The sequence below is a fragment of the Lissotriton helveticus genome, chromosome 7 (genome assembly GCF_964261635.1).
Source record: "Lissotriton helveticus chromosome 7, aLisHel1.1, whole genome shotgun sequence".
In the NCBI taxonomy this organism is placed as follows: Eukaryota; Metazoa; Chordata; class Amphibia; order Caudata; family Salamandridae; genus Lissotriton; species Lissotriton helveticus.
In genome coordinates this window covers 60,143,259-60,151,755 of record NC_136068.1, presented here as the reverse complement: position 1 = coordinate 60,151,755, position 8,497 = coordinate 60,143,259, and positions in this window count along the sequence as shown.

Genomic DNA, 8,497 nt, shown 5'->3' with positions numbered 1-8,497 from the left:
CCTAGTAATCCGGAGGAAAATTACCCCCCTTTCTTGTAACCCGTGCACACGAGGTGACAGATGGGACCCAGGGCGCAAACGTGCCCGACCTCCTGGAGCCCTGGCTGGTACCAGCAACCTTCATGCAACCCTCTGTCTCTCGGAAGCCTGTCGGGGGAAGGAGCCCACCCACCTGGGCGAGAGGAAAACGACCATCGGCAAGGGGCTGAGAGGCAGGAGCGTCCCCGGGCCCCTGGGGGCCCCTGGCGGGCAGGCTCCAGGACGCCTTCCCGCTCTCAGCATGGCCAGACCTCACGGAGGTATGCCTGATCAAACTCGGAGAAAAAGGACCATCGGCAAGGGGCTGAGAGGCAGGACCGTCCCCGGGCCCCTGGGGGGCCCCTGGCGGATGGGCCCTGGGATGCCTTCCCCCTCTCAGCATGGCCAGACCTCATGGAAGTCTGCCTGCTCAAACTCTGAGAAAAACGACCATCGAACTCTGAGAAAAACGACACATCAGCAAGGGGCCAAGAGGCAAAAGCCTCCCCGGGCCCCTGGGGGCCCCCTGGCGGGCGGGCCCCGGGACACCTTCCCGCTCTCAGCATGGCCAGACCTCATGGAAGTCTGCCTGATCAAACTCGGAGAAAAACGATCCATCGAACTCCGAGAAAAACGACCATCGGCAAGGACCCAAGAGGCAGAAGCGTCCCCGGGCCCCTGGGGGCTCCTGGCGGTCGGGCCCCAGGACGCCTTCCCCCTCTCAGCATAGCCAGACCTCACGGAGGTATGCCTGATCAGACTCTGAGAAAAACAACCATCGGCAAGGGGCTGAGAGGCAGGAGCGTGCCCGGGCCCCTGGGGGCCCCTGGCAGTCGGGCCCCGGGAAGCCTTCCCCCTCTCAGCATGGCCAGACCTCATGGAAGTCTGCCTGATCAAACTCGGAGAAAAACAACCATCAAACTCGGAGAAAAACGACCATCGGCAAGGGCCCAAGAGGCAGAAGCGTCCCCGGGCCCCTGGGGGCCCCTGGCGGTCGGGCCCCGGGATGCCTTCCCCCTCTCAGCATAGCCAGACCTCACGGAGGTATGCCTGATCAAACTCGGAGAAAAACGACCATCGGCAAGGGGCTGAGAGGCAGGAGCGTGCCCGGGCCCCTGGGGGCCCCTGGCAGTCGGGCCCCGGGATGCCTTCCCCCTCTCAGCATGGCCAGACCTCATGGAAGTCTGCCTGATCAAACTCGGAGAAAAACGACCATCGAACTCAGAGAAAAACAACCATCGGCAAGGGGCCGAGAGGCAGAAGCGTCCCTGGGCCCCTGGGGGCCCCTGGCAGGCGGGCCCCGTGACACCTTCCCCCTCTCAGCATGGCCGGACCTCACGGAGGTCTGTGCCTGATCAAACTCGGAGAAAAACGACCATCGGCAAGGGGCTGAGAGGCAGGAGCGTGCCCGAGCCCCGGGGGGCCCCTGGCAGTCGGGCCCCGGGATGCCTTCCCCCTCTCAGCATGGCCAGACCTCATGGAAGTCTGCCTGATCAAACTCGGAGAAAAACGACCATCGAACTCGGAGAAAAACAACCATCGGCAAGGGGCCGAGAGGCAGAAGCGTCCCCGGGCCCCTGGGGGCCCCTGGCGGGCGGGCCCCGGGACGCCTTCACCCTCTCAGCATGGCCGGACCTCACGGAGGTCTGTGCCTGATCAAACTCAGAGAAAAAGGACCATCGGCAAGGGGCTGAGAGGCAGGAGAATCCCCGGGCCCCTGGGGGCCCCTGGCAGGCGGGCCCCGGGACACCATCCCCCTCAAACTTGGAGGAAAAGGACCATCAGCAAGGGGCTGAGAGGCAGGAGGGTCCCCAGGACCCTGGGGGCCCCGGCGGGCAGGCCCCAGGGCTGCCTTCCCCTGATTCAGAATCTCTGGAGGTCTGACTGACCCTCTCACTAGTAATCCGGAGGAACATTACCCCTATTTCTTTTAATCCGTGCACCCGAGCGGACATAGGGGACCCAAGGCACGAACGAGTCTGACCTCCTGGAGCCCTGGCTGGGATCCGGGAGGCGAATGGCACCTCATCGGGACTTCCAGGGAAGTTCGGTCATCTGGTCGCCCCATAGGAAAGCATGGCAGGCGACCAGATGGCCGAGGGGATCCGATGCCCGGGCACGAAAGAGGAGCCGCCTGGACACCCTGTGCCCCAACGAAGGAGTCAGCGGGCTCCGCGGCATGGCCGACCGGAGGCCCAGAGCCCCTGCTGGGCCCCAGCCATGGAGGCTCCCAGGGGCCCCGACAGGCCCTCCGACCCGGGGCCCCCAGGCACTTTGACAAGCAGGGGAGGCCTGCCCGGGCACAACGGAACCCCGACTCGGGCCCTTGGTAGTGCAGCAGGCCGGGGGACAGGGCCCAGGGCCCGAGCACCCATCTCGGGGCCCGCCGTGGCCCCTGGATCCAGCCGGGGCTCCCAGGCCTGGAGGCGCAGGGGAAGCCTTCCCCGGGCCTGCTGGACACCGTCCCGGGCACCCTGCCACGCGGCAGGACCCAGGACAGAGCCCCGGGTGGGGAGGCCACAGTCCCCGGGGTCCTTAGGGGCCCCGGACGGAGCTCCTGAACCCGGTCAAGCACGGGGAGGCTCCCCGGGCATCACGGAACCCCGTCCTGGGCTTTTGGCAGTGCGGCAGGCCGGGGGTCAGGGCCAAGGGCCCTAGCACCCGACCCGGGGCCCGGCGTGGCCACAGGACCCAGCCGTGGCTCCCAGGGCCCGGGGGCGCAGGGGAAGCCTTCCCCGGGCCCTCTGCACCCCGTCCCAGGCACCCGGCCACGCTGCAGTCCCAGGGACGGACCCAGGTCTGGGGCGGCATCCTGGCCCGCCTAGCTGCCGGCTGATGACCGCTAGGCCGACAAGGGTCCCAGAGGACCTTGTCCCTAGTAATCCGGAGGAAGGCTACCCCTCTTTCTGGGAACAAGTGCGCACCGCAAGGCTCGGGGGACCCTAGGCGCGAACGTGCCCGACCTCCTGGAGCCCTGGCCGGGATCTGGGAGGCGAATGGCACTTCATCGGGACTTCCAGGGAAACCCGTCCATCTGGTCGCCCCATAGGAAAGCATTGGGCGAGACCAGATGGCCGAGGCGAGAGGGGCAACCAGATGGCCGGGACCGAAATGACACCAGTCTGCCTGCCCCGAGCCTCCGCGGGAGGGTTCCCGTCTTCCCTTCCAGGGCTCTGGGGCTGCAGGGCTGCAGGGCTGCAGGGCTCCAGGGCTCCAGGGCTCCAGGGCTCCAGGGCTGCAGGGCTGCAGGGCATCAGGACTCCAGGGCTCGGGAGCTGCGGGGCTCCAGGGTTTGCAGTGCCCAGTACCCATGGAGCCCTTCCCGGGTACTTTCCCACGCCGCTGGCCGGAGGAGGGAGCCCTGGACGCCTGGGAGGTGTTGCCCGGGAACACAGCCCATCTGGTCCCCGGCAGGGATCCGCCAGCCCAAGAGGGGTCACAGAGTACTTTGTCCCTAGTAATCCGGAGGAAGGCTACCCCTCTTTCTGGGAACAAGTGTGCACCGCAAGGCTCGGGGGACCCTAGGCGCGAACGTGCCCGACCTCCTGGAGCCCTGGCTGGGATCTGGGAGGCAAATGGCACCTCATCAGGACTTCCAGGGAAGCCCGGCCATCTGGTCGCCCCGTAGGAAAGCATGGTGGGCGACCAGATGGCCGAGGCGAGAGGGGCGACCAGATGGCCGGGACCAAAATGATGCCAATCTGCCTGCCCCGAGCCTCTGCGGGAGGGCTCCGGGGCTCCGGGGGCTGCAGGACTCCAGGGCTCGGGGGCTCCAGGACTCCAGGGCTCCAGGGCTCCAGGGAACCAGGGCTTGGGGCTCGGGGCTCGGGGGCTGCAGGGCTCCAGGACTCCAGGGCTCGGGGGCTGCAGGGCTCCGGGGTTGCAGGACCCATGGAGCCCTTCCCGGGTACTTTCCCATGCCGCGGGCCGGAGGAGGGAGCCCCGGACGCCTGGGAGGTGTTGCCCGGGAACACAGCCCATCTGGTCCCTGGCAGGGCACCGCTATCCTGGGAGGGTGTCCGGGCATACCATTGCCCCTAGTAATCCGGAGGAAAATTACCCCCCTTTCTTGTAATCTGTGCACTCAAGGTGACAGAGGGGACCCAGGGCGCAAACGTGCCCTACCTCCTGGAGCCCTGCCTGGGATCCGGGAGGCAAATGGCACCTCATCGGGACTTCCAGGGAAGCCCGGCCATGTGGTCGCCCTATAGGAAAGCATTGGTCGCGACCAGATGGCCGAGGCGAGAGGGGTGACCAGATGGCCGGGACCGAAATGACGCCAATCTTCCGTCCCGAGCCTCTGCGGGGGGGCTCCAGCCTGCCCTTGCAGGGCTCCGGGCATGCAGGGCTCGGGGGCTCCGGGACTGCAGGGCTCCGGGGCTGCAGGGCTGCAGGGCTCTGGGGCTCCGGGGCTCCAGGGCTCGGGGACTGCAGGGCTCGGGCTGCAGGGATCCGGGGCTCCAGGGCTCGGGGACTGCAGGGCTCGGGCTGCAGGGCTCCGGGGCTCCGTGGCTGCAGGGCTCCCGGGCTCCAACCAGGCCGGGGAGATCAGGGAGTCTGCCCAGGCATGAGGGACCCCTGTCCAGGGCACACGGACCCCCAGGACGTGCCCCCGTTTTCCACAATTTTTATTTTATTTTTTCAAAATTTTGCGTAGTGTGCATAGTGGCACTACGCCCAGCCCTACTCAGAACCCGGCTATATGCAAATTAGTCTGTCCCTGGCCCAGTGCATCATGGGAACAGGGCAGACCAAACTACCAAGCCAATTCTTCACCAGAAAGGAGACAAGCTTCCGGAGACCGGTTTCTGGCATTTCAGCCGTCGTCGGCCCGGCTTGCTTGAATCCTGATGGAGCAGTGAGCAAGGGACTCATGTCTGAGTATACCCTGCCACACCTATAGTGGCCAAAAACGATTCAGAAAAGGGGGTGGTGATGAACAGAGTGTCTGAATTAAGCAGACCACTCTTACCCAGTCCAAAGATCAGGGCTTGATCCATCACCGTTATTTAGCTCACTGCCCCATCCCAGCTCAGAACCCGGCTATATGCAAATTAGTCTGTCCCTGGCTCAGTGCATCATGGGAACAGGGCAGACCAAACTACCAAGCCAATTCTTCACCAGAAAGGAGACAAGCTTCCGGGGACCGGTTTCTGGCATTTCAGCCGTCGTCGGCCCGGCTTGCTTGAATCCTGATGGCAGGACAGACCGTGGTCAGCCCCGACTCATGTTTGAACCTCGTAAATCCAGTTAGTCACGGCAGGACGTGGCCGCTGACTCCGAAATAGACAGCCCTACAGACAGTTTTCAGCCATCAAAAAAACACTTGCTGCAGTCCAAATCAGGCAACAGAGTATAGACGGCAGTCTAAATCTGAGAATGGACAATATGTCAACTATATTGGACAAACATGCTCTGCGTCTTGGTGAGGCAGAAACACGCATATTGGACACCGAGGTTGGCTTGCAGCTCATGACGGTGAGGGTGGCGACAATGGAGAAGGTGCTCGAGGTGATACATGCCAAGAATGAAGATCTTGAGGCTCGATCGAGGCGCAACAACCTGTACATTATGGGACTGCTGAGTCCACGAACACAGGTCGCCTTGAGATGTACGTAGAGTCCCTCCTGCAGGCAATTTTTGGCACTGAGAATCTGTCACCTGTGTTGATAGTGGAACGTGCTCATCACTCCCTGGCTGCCTGACCGCTTCCAGGAGCTCCACGACACCCCATAGTTGAGCATCTCCTCAATTATAGAGACCGAGATGCAGTCCTCCAAATGGCCAGGGAGAAGGGGCGCATTATTCACGAGGGCAACTCTCTGGCTTTTTACCCGGATTTCACTGCGGTGGTGCAGGTGGCACGTAAAGAATTACAACCGGCAAAGAAATTATTACTGGCAGGAAAGGTACCATATGCAAGGCTATATCCGGCCAAACTAAGCATTCAACTAAACGGCAAGTCTAGAATTTTCTGCACGCCGAAAACTGCACTAGACTATGCCAAAAACAGTAAAACGCAAAACCAAGCCCTCTTCCAACCAAGACAATGATGACGCCACACCAGGCTTGCGGGGCACCACGGACTGACACCTAAGTCGGACGACTATGGCTCCAACTGAGGAGATCCTTGCTGTTCTACCGCCTGGTGCTTGCTCGTGGGCAAGCTTGGCCTTGAATTGCGACAACGTTTTCAATCGCCTGGCGGCTTGAGACTGGACCTGGAAGATAAGACTTTTTCTTTATCATAACTGTTGTGGGCATGTTGGTTGTTATTCCTGTTTTGTGGTGACTACCCTATCATTCGGGACTGGAAAGTGAAATATATGACTCCGGACACCTCCCGTTACATCAGGGAGGGATGTTGCGATCCTGCGCTTCCCCCGTGGGTGTGCTGCTATAACAGGGAGAGAAGATGCCAGGTTTTGGGTTGAAAAAAGGTCTGCAGTGCTATTATGGTTCAATACTACAATTCTAACCCCCTCAACAAAATAAGAACACAGTGTAAAATATATAACTGTACAAATCAATACTTTATTTTCACTAATTTCCCTTTTTTGTTATGGTATCATTCCTGTCAAACATATACATTTATTCTTAGCAAGATCTAAAAATGGGCTAAGACCTTGCCTTTTCACAATTCCTCCTCACTTGATCTGGCTGTCAGCTCATCACTGCTGGCAGACCTTATGTACCAGGCCTTTCAGCCATGTATTCCAAATATTCAGGTGAAATAACACACCTCCTTCCAGATTACTCCAAAAATTAACCTTTACACTGGATTGCTTGTACCTTTTATTTCCATATTTAAGTTTGGAAGAGGATCCATGATTATTTAAAAGAGCATCACATCTCTGTCACATCCTTTCTCCAACTGACCCCTTTTCCCCTGATAATATCTTAAGGTGTTTCACCATGCATTTGGAATAGATGTGGACAATGCATGCCAGGTTGAAGCACATTGTCACATCAGGGACTTGAAGCTAGGGCTGCACAGGAAAGGCTAAGCTATAGAGAAAGTGAGCAACTAAAACTGAGTGAATGAGTTAGTGAGTGAGTGAATAGGTGTGGGAGTGACAACTGAATAGTTGAGAGAGGGAGTGTGTTAGTTGAAGAGCAAGTTAGTAACTTAGGGAGTGTATAAGAGAATGAGTTAAGGAAAGGACATTGGATCGAGAAATTGTATGAATTAGTGTATGCCTGGCTGGTTTAACACACTGGTTTAGGCACATTTGCAGTTCAGCAATAGGAATAAAACTGGAATATTAAGTATTCAGATCTTTGTGATCCCGGTGCTGTCACACCGAAGTTTCTGTAAACCAGAATTCAAATAGATTTTACAAGTGTTTAACATCAGTTATATTTCAAAGTTCTTAATTTAAAGCATAGAGAATGTACACCACTAAAATTCAGATATAACCAAGCACAGACAATGTAAAGCATTTAAAGATGGTTAGGGTTAGCTTTAGATGAAGTGCTGTACTTTAGGTTTAGGGTGTAAAGTAAGGTTTAGAATTAGCTATAAACAGTAGAGTTTGATGCTGCTTTCGCGGATGGAAAGGTAATGATATTCTGTGGGAGACAAGACTATTAGGTTTGTGTCTGTTTTCCTAAACAACTCATGCACATCACAAGGGGGAGAGTGGATCACGTGTTTATACACATTCAGTAATTTTAAACATCATGTGCTTCTGTGAGTGCTTTCTATGCATCCTGTTTGCTTTTCTCATGCCCCACGTCTAGAGAGGAGCATTGCTTCCAATAAATCACCTAAATCTCCTTCATCAAGCTCCATCTTGTTTGTCAGTCACATTTGCAGGGGCATTTGACAAATACATAGATAGAACATGTATAGGTGATAAATTGTTATTGACCGTGTTGATATTGTCCAAATCAAGAGAGTAGAAAGAAAAGAATGTATGACGTTACATCGCATACATTCACAACGCAGTATTTTACATCGCATTCGTTACAACGCAAGTCGTTACAACGACTTGCGCTGGAGGACGCTGGACTTAGGAATAGTATGATTTACTATTCCAACTCCAGCCTACATCACAGTAGAGAAGGGGTTGGAATAGTAAATCATACTATTCCTTAGTTTAGAGAACCATCCAGCGACTTGAGTTGTAATGATCGCGATGTAAACGTACCGCGGTGTTAGGACCGTGTTGTAAAGGTCGTTCTCCGAAAGAAAATCAAGTATTCCCTGCTGAGGTTTTCCCTTCCCCAGGGATGTTGTAAGATTTTCAGGATGGCTTTGGCAGGTTGGGGTTGCTGAAGTGGGTGGGGGTTCGGGTGGGTGTGGGTATAGGGGGTACGGGAAGTTGTGGCTGATAACAACTGTGTTAAATTGGTACATGTTTTGTAATGGTACAGTAATTTCGAAATGTGGTGCATATCACCTGTTATATGTGCATAAACTGTATGGCCCATGATAAAAGTGTTTGTTTAACATGGAATGTGAGGGGGCTCAATT